The sequence below is a fragment of the Spodoptera frugiperda genome, chromosome 29 (genome assembly GCF_023101765.2).
Source record: "Spodoptera frugiperda isolate SF20-4 chromosome 29, AGI-APGP_CSIRO_Sfru_2.0, whole genome shotgun sequence".
Classification (NCBI taxonomy): Eukaryota; Metazoa; Arthropoda; class Insecta; order Lepidoptera; family Noctuidae; genus Spodoptera; species Spodoptera frugiperda.
In genome coordinates this window covers 7,042,880-7,063,219 of record NC_064240.1, presented here as the reverse complement: position 1 = coordinate 7,063,219, position 20,340 = coordinate 7,042,880, and the positions used below count along the sequence as shown (strand labels likewise).

At 33.1% G+C, this 20,340-nt stretch overlaps 1 protein-coding gene and 1 long non-coding RNA gene across 2 annotated transcripts in view; one reads left to right on the top strand and one right to left on the bottom strand.

Moving 5' to 3' along the window:
- The window catches only part of LOC118268677 (uncharacterized), a 173,771-nt gene that overhangs the window by 121,942 nt on the left and 31,489 nt on the right, over positions 1–20,340 (bottom strand). The window lies entirely within an intron of this gene.
- On the top strand, positions 1,147–4,347 carry LOC118268678 (uncharacterized). The gene is made up of 2 exons (XR_004783043.2): positions 1,147–1,698; positions 2,869–4,347. It is a non-coding gene; the product is annotated as an uncharacterized LOC118268678 (long non-coding RNA).

Here is a 20,340-nt window from a genome sequence, read left to right as displayed (position 1 = left end):
TATTATAATGGGCAAACACTGCAGGAAAATCAATTTTCCATTCTCAAGAAACTTGTGGTCGATGGCTTCTATCTCATTGTATTGTATTGTGCTGATGACATCAGTGTAATATTGTACACAGGACTACATATCGAACTATACACAACCAGTTTATCATGGTCTGGAATTGTATAATATTTCCGCAGACTCGACGGTCAGTTTATGTTGGTTCATACTGTATAGCTTCAACGTAAGGGATATACCTATAAAGTTCAATGGAAAATCCAAGTACACAGGTCATTGGTTTAATGAGATTTGTCATAAGATACATGCGTATGTAGTCTGGTTGGTTCACAATTTTAAATAACATATTCAGTTTACTTAATTTTTTGGAGGATGCTCGACTGCTTTCGAGGGTCACCGGGGCTTATAATAATGTTTACTAGTAGATAACGTTTATACTTTGGTGAACTTATTCGTAGCGTTCGTTTTCAGCATCGAAATCTTAGTGTACATTTTCAGTAAACACCAATCTTCAGAACTGTTTGTTCCTATGCATACATTTAAAAACTAATAAAATATAGACGTTTCCTTAAACCGTCAAAAATAAATAAAACGTCTTAGTTGTAAAATGATTCACTATGACACACATAGATCTGTATTTACATTCTAGTTTCTTAAAATTGTTATTTTCGTCATTATCAAGAAATAAAATTCCTGTTAAAATCTGTTGAACTTATTTATTTACCTACACTGGTTCATCAGAAATTACGAATACAAACAGTCGATCACAATTCACAAAAGAAAAACAGTAATTTTCTAATAATATTAACAAAAACTTAGACAAACATACAAGGAGACTTGATTTCATATTACTTTGTGACTTAATTACTCACTTTATTGCATTTTAATAACTCATTGATTTAAATAAAACGGAATTCCCTGTCTGATATGTAGAGCTAATTTAGTTTTTACTTAGTAATAGAATATCTACAAAAACGAATACAGACATGTTTTTTCCTTGTTTATTATTAGATACTTACTATCTCGTTTTTTATATAAATAAATGATAAAACGTGTCTAAGAAATTGGTTTAAAAACACTACTGTTTAAAATAGGTGTCTTTTTCGGCAAATCAAAATAGGTGAAATCTTTTTCGGCAAATATTATGATAGATTATTACCTCGCATTTTAGCAATGGAATAGTACCCAGCCTTTTAATTTCGTAAACTCTCACCCACATAACTCAAAAATACCTAATTATACACAACAGAAATGAACATCCACTCAAATGTAGCCTAATAAAAAGTGTAAATTAACAGAAGGATATTAATTAAATCCAATGTAATAACGGCAGGTGGGCAGGTAAACGTAAATTGTATGTATGTATCTATACATCGCTGGGATTTCCCACACACTTTGCAATAGTAAATAAGATTTAAAAAGGTTCTTCACGAGAAACCGCATCGATAGCCCGAACTATAAACGTCATTGCCAAATCTCGAAACCGCTATCGACATTCGAAATCCCGCATCCCCGGTTATCGGTAAGGAAAACTACTATGCAGAAAACACGATGTTTATATACGTTAATAAATATAAATGTCCTCAGACGATAGTAGACTCAACTGAGAGGTGGACGTTTCGCGCAAACTAAAAGAAAAATCACTAAAAATTGTGCTTAATCAGAACGGACACGCCAACCACAGGAAGGAATTTAGTGAGTAACATTTACCTATTTTTAATATATGTTAATTATATTCTAATTGTAGTAAAATTGCGGTTTTAATTACAATTTTCAACGGTGTGTGGTGTTTCGACACGTTAGTTCGAAATGTTTACGCGAGTTACACAATTATTTTGAGGTTATACCACGAAAACTGGTTATGGACAATGAGTAATTCGTGTATTTGCATTTTTTTTACCTTTACTGACCTACGATGGCGGATATGAACAACAAGATAATTTTATAAATCCATAAAACTTAGTATACTATCCAGAAATTCGTTTATCTAAATATTGGTAGCAATAGAAGGCGTATCTATCAACATAAGTACCTATTAAGATGCACTTTGACACTCAGAAATGCCATATTTTTTGCTAACTAAGTACGTCACTTGTATCTGGTATTGTTTTTATACTGTATCTGTATACGTAATCGATTCTCCTAGTAAATACATGAGTAGGCGATTCGAATTGCAGTAACATGTGAATGGCACATCTATTAACGGTCAAGTCGACGTGACCTTGACATTGTCTGCATATGCCACAGACACACACACACCCATTTAAAAGGTTTACCTACACGGCCAACATTTGATCAAACGTTGTCTTGTAGCAAAAAACCGTATTGACTAATGTTTGCGTATTGGTAGTTGGCTTAATCGACATGGCGGCGTCCGTTGTCCTCGGATCTGGAAAAACCAAGCGCGTCGGTTTGCGACATTAATGCATTTATTATACAAATTCACGTTTGCTATCACGTGACCTTTATATTTTTATTACATAATGTACTGTAATTTTAGTTGTTTTTGTTAATCAATACGAATTTTTAGAGTTCTATTTCCCACTACGATATTTACAATAAGTACCTATTTTTAATGTCTTCCTGCAAGTATTATTTGAGTAAAAATTAGCTTACTAAAATACTCAAGAGATCATACTCGTAGTGTGATCTCTTGTCAAGTGTTTGAAGATTTATTTTCAAGAACATCCAGAACATTTTTCTATACACGTAGAATACAAATAGCATCATTTAAATGATACGATTTCAGAAAGAGATCTTGTTAGCACGAGCAGCTATTTTAGTATTTTACATACGTAGTCCATTTGTAGTGTTTGTAATAACAATATACTATCGTAGGTCTAAATATATATTTTTTTATTACAGAAATGGTATCCTACACAACACTGGTCATTGTCACAATGGTACTGGCGCAAGCGTTTTGCAGGCCCGAGGTGAACAAAGATAGTAACATCAGTGGTTCTACAATAAAACCACCAGCCGGCCTCTCATACAACGAACTGATGTATATTCTACAAGCGAGGTACGGCAAAGATGTGCCAAGGCCGAAGATTTTGTCCCCATGTGCTCGAGCGATTCTCGGTTGCTGCAAGGATAATCACATCAACGAGTCTTGCTCGGAATCACTCAATTGCGGAGCATTTTTCTTCGACGACAATCCCTGTGATGAGAAATTCGTGCTAGACGCTTTAAAAGCGGCTAAGAGCTTTTATCAGCAACTGTGAGGTTATGGTACAAAGAACTTTGGTTTTATTGAAATGATTGTAGTCAGACTTAGATTTGCTGAGTTTTTTATTTGTAAATGTTGGTATCTTATCTCATCAATGGCTCTTGATTACAAAATTACCTACGATTTGATAAGAAATGTATATTTTTAAGTACACAGAAACCAAATGGCACATTATTTAAGTAGCATACTTATAACTAATGTCTTCATTAATTTGTAAATGATATTTGTTGTTCTTATTGTAACTAATTGGTATATTGAAATACAATATTTGGCGTTCAATATAATACAGACAAATAACACTAATTACCACTTTGTGGATAATCAGAAGAAAATGTATGAAAGTGAGCTCTGGTAATTGCCTGTCATAATACATAACGGTGTTAATATATAATGTACTGATTAAGCCTAGGGCCATTGTCTACAGCTAATGAAGCGTCTTCTCAAGTAACACGCGAGATAAGGTATCATAACTGACTAAGAGATTGTATTATTATGAATTGTACGTAGGTAATTGAATCTGCATAAGTAGAACGTCTGACTTGACATCAGTCGTTAGGTGGTAACTTAATAAGTAATTTATTTTCTTTCATGACAATTTCCTGCCTATACTTAAAGAATATACATAGAAATAAGTATTTTTGAATAGAACTTTAACAACTTTTTTGTATTATTACAATTAAGTAATGTTTTTTTGTAACTGTCAATACTTTTTTTGGATTTAGTCTCATATTTAATTGTGCCTGTTCGCCAAAGTTATTCCTTGATTAAACAATTTTTTTTGTATAACTTCGCGTAACTTTGAATTCAAAAAACATGAAATATGTAACTATGTTGATATTACTGTTAAGTCATTAATTTTAAGGCGTGATTGTCAAGCTTCAAAAGACCCGAAAAGGCTTTAGTAAGAGGATCGGCTTTCCTGGCGTGACGTCACGACATAGTTTATAGTCCCCACTGCCATAATTTATTGTGTAAAGAAGATTTATAAGCTTTGGAGTCGAGAGTGGATTGTATACAATATATACGTACTAAATTGTGTACCTACCAAGTACGGAGTACAGGTTTATAAATATTTGTTATCGAAATGGCTTAAAAACCGTTTCAGAAATAAAATAGTTGATTTTGATCTGTTTTCTGATACTACTTGATAAAAAAAATATAAATTATTATGTGAGTAATTTTATGTTTTAAACAATAGATTCTGATAAAATACGATAACGTAATTATGCGTGCTTTACCGGCCTTTTTATAAGGTTTATAATTTTACAATATATGTATAACCATTATTTACAAACATTAAATTGCATATGACAATCATTAAAAAGTTAAATAATTATGTGTTTATCTTTGTAACAATTCCCATGAAATATATTGTGTTTTTTGTCCGCAGCTCCGGATGCCTGATCCGGAGCTGCGGACAACGTAAAAGGTTACCGGGGCTCCGGCTCAAAGCAGGAGAAGGAACGGGGTGGTTTTAGTCAGTAAGAGTCTGACACTCCCTCCCGCCTCACCCAAGGCGGGAGAAGTCATTGGATGATTTTCCCCCTCAAAAAAAAAAAAAAAAAAAATATACAAAATAAAAATAACAATAGTGAGTAAAATATTGTCAAGAACACTTAAATATTAAAATAATATTGTTCTTCCGTAATCCTTGGTTACTATTATTATTTTCCTGGAGTGACAATTGCTTAAGTTGATGTTAAAATATACCTAAAAGATATGAGTAAAAACGTTGAATCTTTGGACCTGGTAAACTTCGTAATATTGTTTATTATTTTTAATAACACAATAAGAAACCTCAAGAAAGGTCAGTGTACAAGGTTATATGCTCTTTCTTAGGTAATGATGATGACGCATGATACCTACTGTTACTTACGTATAATGTATATATTTACGTAACAACGTCAATATCATCAGACTCTCCACTGCTGAACATAGTCAAAATTATTTTAAAATAACTATTGTGAGATATACTTAATACAAGGGTTTATTCACGTAAATATATGGAGAAAATCTCCACTAGTTTCGAGTCATCAGCGCGCGCAGACGTGGTGACGTTGCAGCAGCCTACCAGTAGGCTACTTATTACCTAGTACCAGTAAACCGTGGTATTTAGTTGATAGTCAAAAATGCCATAAATGGTACATTAAGTCCACCTTTTGGTCCTTTATTTTTAGTTTTTTTTTTTTTATGGAACAAGCCGGCAATCGAGCAGACGTATTACCTGATGGTAAGCAATCGCCGCCGCCCATGGACACTTGAAACACCAGAGGCGTTATAAGTGCGTTGCCGGCTTTTTGGGAGTTAGGAATTTAAGGGTTGTTGTTCGGGAATCGGGGATGGGGAAGATTGGGAAGGGGGAATTGGGCCTCCGGTAACCTCACTCACACAACGAAACACAACGCAAGCGTTGTTTCACGTCGGTTTTCTGTGAGGCCGTGGTATCATTTCGGTCGAGCCGGCCCATTCGTGCCGAAGCATGGCTCTCCCACACTTAAAGGTAGTACATTAAAGTAACTAAATAAAATAAATAGGTAAGCATAAGCCTCTCCCATAGTACACTACTGAGCTGGATCTGATCTGAAACTGGCCGGATGCAACCACTACCAGCTACAAATAAAATAAGTAGATAGGTACGGTAGGTAGTTCTTACAATGCGTAATTTAGACCACTTTATGACATTTTTTTTTAATGAAGAGAAAACATTTAGCTTTGCATTTTGCCGGTGCAAATAAAAGTAAGAAGTATGAAATAAAATGGGAAACGAATGCTTAACAAGAGCATCTTTTTTACTTAAAACCCAAGCATTTGGTAGACTAGAGATGTATAAAACAGTTTAAATCGAGTGAGGCTTGTTTGGAGCGGTGCCAAGTCCGCTCCAGGCAACAAGTGATCGTTAAAATAATATAAATGTATTATGTTTTTATTGCTTTTTATACCCTCTTACTATTCCACTAGGACACAATGGGGTTTTGAATGTAAATCGTTAAAGAAAATGGATTTCTGGGGAAATGTTCACCATGTATTTCTTTAGTTACTTTTCATCATTAAGCCAAGGTCTCAGTTGTTGCAATTTACACACCTGGTGGTGATATTTATGGTGCATTAGTTTCTGCCCATGATTTCATCCGCGTGGGATAAAAAGTAGCCTACGTATTATTCCAAACTCTAAACTATCCCTTTCCAAATTTCATACAGTAGTTCAGTAGTTTCTCCGTGAAAGACGAACAAACACCATACTCACAAACTTTCGCATTTATAATATTAATAGGATTAATATCGGTAGGTACCTCTATTTTAGGGGTAATACTACATACACACTCGGCACCAGACTCTGCAGGTATAGTACGTAGCAGAATTTAATAATGAAATAGAACCATTTGTACTTCATCCTTTGAGAAAACATGAACTTCATATTTTGTCTTATAAAGATATCAGGTAGTTACTAAGAGACAAACCAGCTGGCAGTACACCGAAAATATGTCACCTACCCAGAGATAAAGCCAAAATATGTCACATTACCAAAATATTAGCAAACCCACATTTTGGAATAGAGATGTACGGAGCACATAATGTATTGTGGCAGGTATTTAGACTAATGAAAGGCTCGACAACATTATAAACAGGTACCTTTCATTTTGTCAACCAAAAATGAGGGTTCTATGAGCCTAGAAATTCCAAGGATGTTATACGGGGTGTAGTAATTTGCCGTGCGGTTAGCGTTGTCTAACCAACATACCACTTCCTTCGGTCGACTGTTCCATAACCTGTAATTAATATTTCCTCCGTTAAGGCCGCAGATAACTGCGGTCCTTGTAATGAAGTTGTGAGGGAAAATCTTTTGTGAGCTGAAGTCCTGTCATGTGGTTTCCACTTATTTTAGAAAAAGGATGGGATGAGTTATTGTTGTGAGATTTGGTTAGTATATATTTTGTGTAAAAGTGATTCGTTTTTTTAATATATTATTAAGCTTGACATTTTTTAATTATATAATTTTAAATTATTTACTTAACAAATGAAAAGAATGTAGAATTATGTTAAATTATTAAAAAAGTATCTTTGGGGATCAAAATTTATGTTTTCAGGTTGCAAATAGTAATATATCAACTACACAGAATACCAATAGCTACAAATATAACATTAAAATACACAAAAACAAGTGCTTCCTTTAAGAAGCTTTTATGCCGTAAACTTTAGTAATGACATCATAACCGTTGCTCGTTATCAGTGTCCTTCACTGAACAACGGTGGCCACCTGAAACCGTTTTATTGCCATTTAAAATACGTTTTGTTCAGCAACAGGGACATTATGCTTTGGCACAATAAAAACTAAACGGCCTACAGAATATATACGTCCTACAAAAACTCAAGTACGCTCTTAGGAGTTACGTAAACATCGTTTTGTATCTTTCAATGAATAATTAAATAATATTAGAATAGATGTTTCGTTCAGTGCGTGTCTTTACCGTTTTCTCTTTTTTGTAATCTATTGCTTTCGTTTTCAGTTTTGTTGCCATTAAAAACAGTAGTAAAGGTATGTATAAACGCATCCATCTTTACAACTATTGGTAGAAATCAGAAAAATGTATTTGGCAATCTAAAAGTTGTTTTATGGAATAGGGGTAAACGAGTAGACGGATCATCGGGTAAGAGATCAGCGCCGCCCATGGACACCCGCAACACCAGAAGAGCCGGCCAGTATTTTTTCAAGTAATTTTAAGATAGTTAGGTATACTTTACTATAAAACAAAGCAATAACTTTAATGAAGCTATAACTATAATTGCTATATAATTTTCTTAAGAATTTAAAATTAGAATAGCAATTAAACGAGCAATTTTCCTGGTTTGTCCACAAATCAAGTTCCCCAAGTGTCATGTTGACAGTTTGTAAGTGGGTGCTGTCACCGATCCACCTGACATAATCCCTGGAACGCCTCTTGAGTCACGCTCGGAAAAAATGAGGTTTCTTATTTTAAGTCAAGCTAGATGACAAGAGAATCTATTGTTGTTATGACATTTCATTTTGTCTTCGTATTTTTTAAAAGGGATGCTTTGAGTTTTATTTACAGGCCGAGGAAGGTGTTATTAGCCGGTTTGATTTGGGAAATTCTGAGTAATACTCAGAAGTCTGAAGTTGCGATATTTATTTTATGATTTGTGCTTACTTAGTTAGCTAAACACCTTGTAAAGAAGAAGAGATGACAAAAGACCATAAGAAATGACGTTTTAAGTTCTCTTTCGTTTTACATTAATATAGAAAATAAAAATAATATATATTTGGAATGCCGGCAAATATTCATGTAAGGAATAAGAAAAATGTTCAAATGTTGAAATAAACTAACTTTTCTTCTATATTATATTGTAAAATTGCACAAAATTAAAAAGAAAGTTTAAGTTCCAAGTCGTACTATTTTAAATGTGAAATTGTACAGTTTTACGCTGGTAAATAGGTACTTAAGTTTACATAGAGCCGCTCCTTGGCGGACGGCCAGTACTGTCAGGACACTTATGTTCATACTTATTACTTTTGTACTTTTATATAAGTATCACAAAAGATTTTATTAAATTACACTAAATCTGGTTTTCTTCTTATTTTAAAAATATTCCTAAAACAAAAATTCGATTAAAACACTACGTTGTGATATACCAGAAACAACCAAATACTATTTTCTATTTATATTTTTAGCTCAGGAACAACTAATTCATTTAGTCCACACATTACTTACATTCAAGCAATTTACTTCAAATAAAGTAACGCAGTTAGTGGCTGAAAGAGCTTTACTAAAGTTTATTAGAATGGAAAGAGCCCAAATAAAAACAGAATAGGCAATAAAATTATTTTTGTACCAAATAAAAACATAACTGAAACGGCTACATTTGCAATGGCCTGTTATTGAATCAAAATGTTATTGCGGTCTATAAAAACACACATTTACTTTTAGATACAGAATACAATAGAATATTATATTTAAGGAGCTTAGAACAATAGCAAAAAGATACCTTGTGTAACTTGGTCAAGGTTTATATTTAAATAAATATAAAATGCAATTGGTAATTAAAAAAATATAGTAAGCTTTAAATAAGAATTATTGTGGGATTAAGCAAATATTTCCTGTTCATTATTAGTCTTGCTACTTCCCGAAAATGGTCGGACCAACTTGGTTAATTTTGATCAATTTCGAAACAGATAGATAGATAGAACAGTAAGAAAAATTAAAGTGCATAATATGTATGTGTTCCCGAGCTGCGGACTACCTAACCTACCTCAAAAAGCAGGAGATGGAACGGGATGGTTTTTAGTCAGTGACCTCGCCCATAACGAGAGAAGAAAAAGAAGGAAATTTTTTCCCTCTTAAAAAAGGGCATAATATGTATTTATTATTCATGAAACTACTTATTCATGAAAATTAAATAAGCACCGTAGTACTTAGTTTGTGATTTTCTCTAAGTAACACTGAGAGATTTCTTACTATTCAAATATTTATATCACATACGACATTGTACATCATTTTTTTCTATCCATTTTTTCTTACTTGAGTATAATAAAAGTGGATATTTAAGTACAATAACCTTTTTACTTGTCATATTCAGCTCACACACTCAACATGAAATGTGAACCATTACAAATTACTGTAAGGAGTATTTTTGTCACGTCCCTGAAAGTTCTTAGTCGTTACAAATCGATAACTTTGAAATCAGTATTGAGTCGTATTATTAGAGATTGATAGTTTGAAAAACTGCAATAAAAGCGGTAGTAGTTGTTATCATTGATGGATTAGATTATAAAGTATGAGATTTTAGTTATATTCTACGAAAAAAAAAACAGAAAATATTTATTTTTAGTTAAATTTTTGCACTCTGAGGTGTATATCATCTCTATCATCGTTCTTCGCTAATGATTCATCTCTATTGTAAAGTAACGAATTCGATAAAAAATACAAAAGCGAAGAATCAAAAAACCTCAGTCTAAAGTTTCTAAATATTTAGAAACTTTATACTAAATGTTTCAATGGACTTACTACCAAAAAGTGGCATATAGATGTAAACTATAAAGTACACATTCAAATTAAAACTTCGATCCCTATATCCTCGATGTAATTGTTTCCTGGTCCGTGATCCGGAAAATTTAACAAAACTTCACTTGTTAGGAAAAGTTGACGCATTGTTTTGTTTTGCCAACACTTTAATTGCCCTCCACAAAGTTTCGACAGCTACTGTTTAGTTCAGAGCATGTACGAATCGTCATTAACATGTTGCGACGTTTTCAAACAATTTTAATGACAGAGCAGGGTTGGATGTAGCTACATGAGTTTTGAAAAGTTTGGCAAAGTTTCGTTGGTGGGGGCTTCAATTGTCCGTTCTTAAAAATAAAAGCTGTATACGTGATGAATTTCCTTGTTTGATTTTGCAGGTCAGGTTTTCAGTTTGTATGATAACTTATCTTTACTTAATAAAACAATTTGTCTAACATTGCTATGCAATAAAAATCTTTGATAATGGCTGTTTATAATTCATTATAAAACAAATACACAAAGAATATTCGAAAATTGTAAACCGCTTAGATTAAAACTAAAACAATTCATGCAACAACACTGATGATGCGGATAACATAAGGACACTTCAACCAAGCTATTAACATAGGAAAACTTTACAGATAAAGATAATGTAATTAAAGGGTGAAAATTAACGAATATTAATTCTGTACACTCACTTTGGACCCTTTGGTCTTGTTAAATTCACCCAAACTTGCCCCTACGGTCAGTTTTGTAAACTGAATTTTGAATTACAATTAGTTTAAACTGTGTACTCTTATAATTTCCCTGTGTTAAATGGTGGTTCCTTGTTTAATGAATATGGGAGCAATTAAACTGTTCTAATAATGTAATGGTTTTTACTGCTGAACGTATCTGTTGGAAGCGGGGCTCCCCTAGAGATATCATACGGGACAAACCTAATGTTCTATTTTAGTTATGTTTCAATTTTAGTTTATTGCGTACCTACATGTTTATTTTAGTATTTAAGAAAGTCTAAGTGTAATATAAAAAAGGATAAATATAAGCATCTAGAGAGTTTTGTTATTTTTATGGGTAAAATAGTTAAACACGATGTACTGATTTGCAATAACAATCAGAGAAATCTTATTACATAATAACAATACGAACGCATGATTTTTAACAAATCATTTATTTCCTGACAAACAGAACACTTTACTTATTTGTCAAACACGTCAAAAACGCGCTAAACTCTTAAAATAAACTGTTCGAGGACGTAAACAAATATTTGTGTTTACAATCAATATCCTTCAAGATAGATACTAAACATTCACCAAAGCTGAGAAAGTTGAACGCCAAAATTCGACCGCTGTTTCCCCATCGGAAATTTGAATAATATCGCAAATTTCGTACCCGTCGGCTAGTTTCCGACTCAATAAATGTTCGTTGGTACAATCCTATCGAAGTAGTTCGGCAAATGACCTGTTGGGAACACAGACAGCTCGAGTATCGTGTCCCACAGGATAATGATTGTGAATAGTTAGGTAAGTTACGTGTCCGTGAGATATTAGCACGGTCAGAGTATCAAGCCACTCACTCGGGGATTACTCGTGAAAATGGATGACTTGGCTTTTGTTCTGCTGTGTATAAACTGCAACGGTCATCTTGTTTATTAGTGTAACAACGATAAACGTAAAGTTTTGATACATTTGGTATAATACGAATAATGTCAAATGGTACTAAAGTTTACCTTTAATTAATACTTAATAGGTTACGAAGAAAGTCATCTTACATTATATTTTTTTATCATATTAATTTTTATGTTTATGGTTTTTTTTTAAATGATGCAAATAAACTGTTTTTCTTTCTTTCTTTCTTACTGGACTAGTAATCTTACTTATCTTTATATTCAGATTTCAGATAGGAAAAATTTTGTTCATTCAAAAGTTTTGCAGCTTAATGAAGAAAACCCAAATTAGACCGCCATTTTATTTTTACGAGTCATTTTTATTAACTACACGGGACACAAGTATAGCAATTAAAACACCCGAAACCTAAACACATTTTCAACCAATGTAGTCGAGTAAACGAATATATCGCAATAATGTGCACACTGAGAGCAATTTGTCCAAATTTACGTTTTCCCCTTCTCACCACGTTCCAACGATGACGTAACATGTACAATTTAAGGTGCGGTACGGAAATAATTTCCGACAAATTAATAAATACCTTGCCAACCTAACCGTGTATTTTGCGGAGAAGAAATTTTATCGTCCGACTTACTCCAATCTTGGTTGGATTTGATGTTTGGTTGTGGAAATGCGAATAACTGGCATTACTTTTTTACCTATACATTTTTATGCTTTCCACTATATACTATTCTTTCGTTACACATTCTTATAACGTCTTTTTCTTCGTGTATACTTAAGATATTTTTACATAAAAAAATATTTTTGAATCTTAATATCAGTAATCTACTTTATGAATTCCGAAAGAATACCGATTATGTTTACCTTTTGTAGTCTCCTTCCTTCGTACGTACTTTGCTTACCTCATTACCCAACAGAGAAATCGTACAATGCTTAGTGCGATTTGAAATAAACATAGAAAGTATACATATAGGTATCGGTGAGTATTTTGTGCTTTATGCAGGAAAATATACTCTAACTGCCGCGCTCAAAGACATTTAATAGTTACTTAAACAATAGCTAAGGACTTATTTTCACGACTCTGAATACGGCGGTAAGACTAAAATTGAAAATCCTTTATCTAGATACAACAGGCAGTACTAAAATTCAATTTAGCTACCAATTTGTTAGAACAGTTTCAGTTCAAAGTCTGGGAATTAGAATAAACTAGGCTCGATGTAAGATTTCAACGCGAGCCTAAGCGTAGTTTGAAAGTTGTTCGACAAAGCCGCTTGTAGCCCTAACTTATTCACCAAGTATAATATTATTACCCTTAAGTTCCTTTGAATGTTTCCAAACTTCCTAGAAGCCAATTTCTTGATATTTGTTGGATGATAGTTTTAGGAAATCTGAACTAAGTGATGGGATTTGAGAGAGTACTAGAGGCATACTTAATTATAGGTACTCAATTTAAGTAAGTACTATATCGTTACGTTGAGATTTTATGGTTAAAGGTTCATTATTCTTGCAACTAGTGAAAATTTTGAAATAAATACTAGACTTTTTATACAATTATTTGTAGTCAAACAATGTAAAAAAATCCAAGCTGTTGCTACGAGTATAATGTGATTTTTTAAAATAGCATTTTTTTATCGATAGTCAACAAACGTGTGGAATTTTAAAAAAAGCGTGCCAATGCTTTTGTTTATATCAAAAATCGTTTGTAAATACAGAGTAAAATACTTAATGCATGTACAAAAATTCAATTAAAAATATGTTGTTTCAGCTAAAAATGCTTCGTTTGTACCGAAGTAACTCATTAATGCGCAGACACCCACGGCTCTGTCGTAATGATATTTCTAACCTACCCTTGAATTTTAACCATGTGCATTAAAAAAATAATGGGATTTTTGATACTGAGTCGACTAATAATCAAAAAAGGATACGGAGTATTTACAAAACATGCATAAAAAGTAAGTAAGTAAAGGATTGATTCACAAAGTTTGTTGCTTGAACCACACTCATTCTTTTTTTCAGGCATTTTGGTAGCCAAAATAGAATTTCTAGTTACGAAACTTATCAAACCGACGTGTCGAGAAAATTCTGTTTCACTGTACCCTTTCTAACCTTCCATCTATTCCTGTACCGATCTAGCAAACGCCACTCAAACAGAAATAGTTCAGGAAAACGTCAAATATGAGAAGTAGCAAAGCGGAACATTTGCTTGTCAAAAGTTATTGACTTAACAACTTTACCGTCACTCCTGCGTCATATTACATGCATTGAACATGTTACACGCAAACTTTATATCGTACTTGGATCGTTAGCTTGTATGTAAATTACTTAAATATTAAGTATTAATAAACGATCTGAATTGTTAATAAATGTAAGCTTGCAAAGTTTGACCTATCTTAGTCTGCACCGTGTTTATTATCCAGCTAGTTATCTTTGAGAAAATGTCAAATAAGTAGATATATTATTATTGATGAATTCATTATTAAGTTTTCGTACGAAGTTGAACTTGTAGGACGAAGTTGCCGTTAAGTTTTGGTTGACTCGTATGCAATGATATTGTGTTATGTCATGGTCGGAATGAAATTGATTAAGCTAGCAGTTTGCAGTAAGATTTATTACTAGCTGCTGGCAGTGAAATATATCATTGCGTTTGTTCGTTTCTAAGGTTGGTAAGAAGATGTGTATAATCATAATGTATACAAAACGTGGTAGTTTACACAAAATAGAGCTATGTGACTCACTAACGTAAATTCCCATCATAACTGTCGTCTGACCAGTACGCTTTGTCAAACTACCCGTATCAAGTAGCTGTTATACTGCGCAGTTATTCATGTTCCAACCTCATGTAGCATATTCAAAGGGTAACATTTTCGCATATTCGGCATACGTGCCCTAAATATCTCGACAGAGTTATGCGCAAAGTATTGTGGTACCGTCGCTTTTGCAATGTTACATAGGTACATGCGGTCGGTAAGTCCTTTGTCATAAGTAGAAACAAAACTCAATTTGGTGGCTTTACGTTTCTTCTGCATATTTGTTAGCTTTACTTATTTATGCTTTTGTTTGTTTTGCTATGAATTAAAGAAACAATGAGTATGCCCACCATTTGTATTGTTTTCATTTTATACCCCGGTGGTACCTATCCTGAAACTTCATCTTACCACGGACCACAGAGGGGCGGAGAGCAGAAAGTATGTTCAAATGACAAAAATCTTATAATAAATATAAAGTGACCAAGCTGCGATCCGAGAAATTCATTAGAGAAAAACTTAGCAAAACTCTTAAAATAAAACGTCCCTCACCCACCAATAAACAAGAGCTCAAAACTTTTCGTTTCAGTCAAAAAATCACCATTTATCTTTTTTAATCCACGAAACTTCAACCCTAAGAATTAATTCTTGCGCCCAAGTTTTCCTGATTTTTTTTTATGTAGACGAACTCCGTTCCGCCTGAAGTTTATTGACGCTTGTAAACTAAATATTTATGCTTAGCTATGTCTGTGGATGCACAAATTATATTGTTTTCTTATAACTTATAATAATATCATGCTTCTCGCTTGCCGAAAGGGTAAGAAGATTATTACGATTCTTTATCAGAGATGAGAGACAGAGTCCAATCTTTAATATTACGAAAAACAACCCAAAAGTTACCTTCTCTTAAGATTTATTAGTCTGATGCCTTGCGTATTAACCACGATATCGCATACTTAAAGTAGCACTTACAAATTAATTAATCATACCGAACACGACGACATGTTAAATATTGAACTGTAACTTGAGTACAAAACCATTTTGACTTGAAAAAAAAAACTGTCAATTGCAATCACGAGCTTCATTATCATAACCTTAAAAAATAAATGGTGCTCTTAAATCGTGCATTAATGTGCCGTGATTCATTAACGATCCGCATGATTAAGGCTTTAAATGCACAAACAAATGTGAAACGTGTCGATTAAACATTCATTGAAAGACGGTACCAGAGTATCGTGATGAAAAATTTAAGTACATGGAATTTTTAAACAGCCATTCTGCTGTAAATGTACACGTTTTGAGTTTAGGAAATTTGCTGGTGAGAAGTGGGTGTTACGTTTAATGATGTTTGTGCTTCTGACTAGCTGCCTAACCGTTTGTGGAATAATGTTTTTGAACTACAAAGGAAATTACAAAATGATACCATTATGACTCTATAGGAGTTTTCTAAAATAACACGTAAGACTTATTCAGCATTTGTAATTCTGCAGAAATAATCCAATAACTGGGCAATTGGCTGCCGTGCAACGTGTAGCGGTATCCTCGGCTCGAATTCTTTGTGTGATCCACAAATTGTTGCTTCGGGTCTGCGTGCCATGTGCATGTGAACTTGCATGTTTGTAAACGCACCCATAACACAGGAGAAAATCTTAGTGCGGGGCAACGTTTTCTGTATAAAAAAATTAAGAGACATTATCAGGTGTCCTCAGTTAATCAGTCAATCCTCAGTCAATTTATGTCCTCAGATTATTTACTACAAAACAAAATACACTCAATCTACATTACAAAAAAGTCTTTTATCGACCACCATTTCGACATGTAATAACGACGTCTCGAGGGATCGGTAAAGTAAGGCTTGACAGAGTGCTGCTCGTATAGACCTACGACCCGATATATCTGAACTGTTGACATTTGATCTCACGTTCGGCATAAAATGTTAACAAAGAAGTTTATGTTAGCTTCATCTGACTTATCTTTTTATAGGGATTTGTACTGAATGCGTTTACCTATCATTGTTTGTAGACGTAAACAGTGTATGCTTGTAAAATTATTAAACTATGTAAACTCGTATTGACAATATGCCTACTTTAATTTATCATTCTGTTATTATCTTTTGCACTAGTTCAAGACATCATTTCGGTATTAAACCTTTAAGTTTCATAATATGGGTAATCATTCATATACCATATAATTATGTAAATCTTAATTAAAGCCCTAGTACAATTACTGCGGAATACACATGTATACCATTCAGTCCTAACATTCAATCTCCAATCAAATAGGTCGGTTTCTAAGCTACATTGAATATGCTATCTTATATATATCTTGGAACTAAATTTCCGTAAGGTGGAGTCAAGAGGAACCTGCCATCCCCTGCAGCCAGAGCCTTGCGTCTTCTAATTTCCCTTCGTTTCTGTGTCTTGCCACCTAACTGATGTAATAGACATATAGATATGCCATGTTAAAAATGTTACTAAAACATTTTGTTCCTTGGTAACTATCAGACGATTAGTGAAATGATTTGCTTACTCATACTCATTAGACAAATTGCCATGATGTTATTTTTTTCATACATTTACTAGGTAATGCCTGTGGCTTCGCTTGTGTGAATTAGGAACTTTGTAACAAATAAACGCCTATGTTACTTCATCAGGTACCTGCCGAGCCGAGTTTGTTTTGTAAATTGTTACTAACACTGTTTTTGTAATAGTTTTCATATAGTAAGACCAATTCAATCTGCAAAGACAATTTGAAATCCTTGTAAATCACTTTTACAAAATGCTGACAGTAACTCCAAAATGATTGAATTTATAAGGAGCCCAAAGGCCGTTCACTACAAATTAATCAATCAGTATTAAAATATTAGTGTTTGAAATATAAACTACGTTGGAATAAGATTGGGAACTAGTTTGTTGTTACTCAGCGTTATACACTGTAATCTTTTAATAGGATTTTGGTTACACGGGCCAAAGTGAGTGAACTTTGTTCCGAGTTCGTGGGCGAAGATTTAATGTTATATTAAATTTTCACTGTTCTACAATTAATTACAACGCCCATTATTTTAGGTGATTCATTAAATTATTGTCCCTAATAAAACAGTCGAGTTGTTCTAACAAAGATTTTGTGTATAGATAGAATTGAAATAAGAAAAAAACACAATCAAGGTATATTTAATGAATCCAATCGCTAGGATCTTACAACTATGACGATAACCAAGGATATAAATACTTAATTATTCTACAGAATATATGTAATGAAACTCGTGATCTTTTCATGACAATACCAGCGAGTTATTTAAACTTCATGAAATATGAAAATACAAAGAACGCATTCGTAAGCGAAATGCTTTTAGCATTTAATAAGATTAGCATAGTGCTCTGTCCCGCAATATAAAACAAAGTTTATTTGCAAATATAATTTTGTTCTACGTGTTCTAAAAATATTTACTAGATACGAAAAGTATGTGAAACAAAGTTTTACTCATAGTTGTATTGTTTATATAGATCTTTTCATCCTTGATCACCCAAACTTTATTATTTACGAATTTTTACCAGAATTTCTTTCTGAAAATTTTTGTTAAAACACATTCATTTTATTGCATTTTATTTCTGTGCAATGGACAAAATATTTTGTCAATGATAACGCAATGTGTGTAACGAATGAATCGTATTTTTATTCGAAATTTTTTCGGCCGTGATATTCCAACAATGTTTTTGTGTACCTACTAAAACATATTTCGAATTCTGATATAAAATCGTTCATTTAGATTTTATTAATAAAATAGTTTGATGATAGAGACGAATACTTTTTATCAAATATTTCGATTTGAATTGTTATTATCAAGCCAAAGTTGGGAAAATTAAAATAAGCATACATATAGTTCTAATCACAAAAGAATCTCATTAACTCTCACACAGAACAAACTTATTTGTTAGAATACGAAACAAATAAAGACGAAAGTGCCTTAGTTAGTGCACCTTAACTTGGCAGTCATAAAAGAAGAGCCGGCCAAATGACAAGGAGATTCATTAGTGATCTTATGAGACAGAAAACGATTTGACGTGCCCTGGTGAAGAGGAATGAAAGGGAATTGGACACTTGACTGTCTCTTCAAGTGGCAATATTGTTTGGAGGTCCAACTCCATTGATTTTCTGTCATTAGGACAACTGGGGATGCGCAGCGATGGATGAAACTCCGATTGTACTTTTGTCTGTAAAGTTTGAAGATGGGTTAGACTGGATCAATGAATCCATTCAAAGATGAAAACGTTACATATATTTTATGTGTGGTTATTGTAAATATGTAATAATGAAAAGGATGTTTTTTTCTAGAATCTAAAGGTTGCAGCAACAGTAAATTAATATAATCATTACCTACCCATTTTTATTATTATTTGGTTTACCAGCACGAATACAAACTAAGGAAGAAATCAACAGCAGCTTAGTGAGTCTTTTAGTCACGATAAATATAAAAGCGCACTTGCTTGTAAATATCAAAATATAAATATAGTTATGGCAATAATTGACTAATTTAGCTCTATACTGTAGCAAATTGTTTAGGGTTGGTCGAAATAATTCGATGTTTCCACGTGTAATTTTCTGTCCACATATTTTTTTTATATATTTTGCATTACCTACTCAGAGATTTGTGGTAAAAGGAATGGACAACGAAATTTAAAAATTAAATTCATGTGCTTGAATTTATCAGAACATACTGCCTCGGTTGGAATCCTCATAACACTGTAATAAAGACCTGAATTTGTGAGTGAGGAAGGTAACAGCTGTTTTATTGGTAATGTTTTAACTTAATATATTTACAAATTTTAAGTTAAATAAATACTTGGATATTTTTGGTAGGTATAATGAAAATAAACTAATAAAACAAAATCAAAACTTTTATTTCCTGATACTGCACCTTTTGACATACTTAATTGTCAAAAGGTGCAGTCCATTTTATTAAGTATTGCTTAAAATGGAATTAATCATATAATAAACACTATGAAACTTGCAAATAAAATAAGCCAAAAGAAAATGCAGACAAGAACATACAAAGCTTTGAATAATGTAGATAGGTAACACGCCTAAACATTTTTTTGCTTTACACGTAAATGACGAAGCGAGCGAGCCATCAGGCGCCTTCCTTCCCGCCAGAGAGCACCAGATAGCAGCTCAACAAAAAAGTATTTGCACACATTTTTGTCACTTGGTGCCGTAACCTTAGTCATTGTTAACATGGAGTCCTCTTATCAAAGTATTTTTAGACAAGGTCCTTAAGATTATTGTATGGGAATACTTATACTTGCTTGTTTGTATTATGTGGTAAATGAGGGTCATTTACAGCGATTGGTATCTTTAGTAATAATATTTCTTTGATTCAATTCTTGGTACAGAATTTTTATACATGCCCTGTAGTTCTGATATTGATAACGACAGTAATCATTCACTAAATCGTAACGATGTTTTTTTTTATTTAATCGACCATGCACCCTTAACAATAAAGTAGAAAGCCATTTAGTCCAGCTCTACCCAGTCTGTAGGTGTAACCACAATACAAAAACAACCAAAACAAACACAGTTCTCCAAAATTGCATTCTCCAAAAACAAAACACAACCGACAAGCAACCTTCGGTTCTACAATTTGGGAATACGGCAGCCCTGTATGTAATCTCTTTGTGAGTACGCTATCGCAGTTTGTAAAATAACAATATATTCAAGTAACACGT